Raw genomic sequence first — 1,589 nt, 5'->3', positions numbered from 1 at the left:
CTTAGAGTGGGTCCGGTAACCTATGAACAACAACATAAGCCGGAATTAGACCACGGTCGCTTAAGAAACTAGTCAAAACTCACTCATACCTTAACGGTCGCTTACGGTTGCTTATACGCTTAACGATTTGCGTTATTCGCTCGCGTACCCTCGACTCCACTAATTTTAATAAATTAACCGTTATGAATTTTAAGGCGACTCTTTCGCGAATACTCTACCAACTGACCAATTAATCTTACATAATTGTTTCGTACTCCAATTAGTCATTTAAGGACCTTAATCAAGGTTTCAAAGTAAAGCGAGGGGTAATGGTTTGCTCGCGAAACGCCGTTATTTAAAACGGTCGTTTCTCCTAAACCGTACATCGGATCTAACCGAACCACATACCAAAACGAAGCTTACGACACGATATAATTAAACATGGCAACGTTACAGATTGGTAAGTGAGCTTTCTGTCCCGAACACTAAGTACAAACAATTGAATGAAAATGGGCATCACGACGACTATGTTTACGCGATTACCAATTTTTACCAAATCAATTCAATTCATCATCAATCCAACAATCCAACCAAAACCAATCCACCATTCATTCAACAATAACATACCATAACCTAATCCACCAATTTCTAAGTCAAATATTCAAGATTCATAACTTTAACAACTTAAGCATAATCATGACTAATTAATGATAATAAACAAGCATAAACTCATCCAAATCATACTCATTTCCTAGCATACTCCCACAACTATCATAATATTCTTAAAACCATATTAAACCAACTTATTTCTAAGGGTTCAAGAGCTTTATACATTTATTGAAGAGTGGGGATTCACTTAAAAGCTTCAAGGAGTGCTTATATGGCCTTAGGATGCTTGGATCTTCAATGGAACCTAAAAAAACCAAAACACAACTAACTTGGTTACTATTCACCCTCCACTAAAATGATTTGTTTTAACTAGAAAACCTTGGATTCAAGCACTCAAACTATTTGCTCTTCTTAGTTATGAAATATAGGATCCAAAGAAACAAACCTTGTAATTTTCCATGGAGTATAGCTTGTGTTTTGAATTTCTAATTCACCATTTTTATGAGAAATTCGAAGTGAAGAAGATAAAATGGGGGGGGGGGAGAAGCTTGCTTTGTTTTATTGATCTTTGTGCATAAAAATGCTTGGTTGATATCAATCCTTGGCTAATCTTGCAAATTGCTTGCATCATCTTGCCTACCTCATCATCTTGCCACTTGTCCAATCCTCATGGTGTGATGATGTCACCTTCTCTTTTAACCACATGTTTTAGCTTCTCTTGGAATCTTCCTTCCCATTCTACTTGTATGTGCTTGTTCCTTGGTCATTTATTTGTTTTACGGTTCGCTTAACTCTCGTTCTCGTTGATCATTTGAGGGATCATATCCGGGATCTTATTATTTGGGTTTCCCTAAACCTTTATTAATATCTTTTATTCCTTTAATGATCCTATGCTATAATCCTTAAATAAAAATCCTTTTAATTATGATACCTTATACTTAATCCTTTCGGTATCTGGTGAATTTTTGGGAAAAACCAAAGTTTTCGAATCTGAATTCTGG

This window comes from Apium graveolens, chromosome 4 (genome assembly GCF_009905375.1).
Source record: "Apium graveolens cultivar Ventura chromosome 4, ASM990537v1, whole genome shotgun sequence".
Lineage (NCBI taxonomy): Eukaryota > Viridiplantae > Streptophyta > Magnoliopsida > Apiales > Apiaceae > Apium > Apium graveolens.
This window is presented reverse-complemented; position numbering follows the sequence as displayed.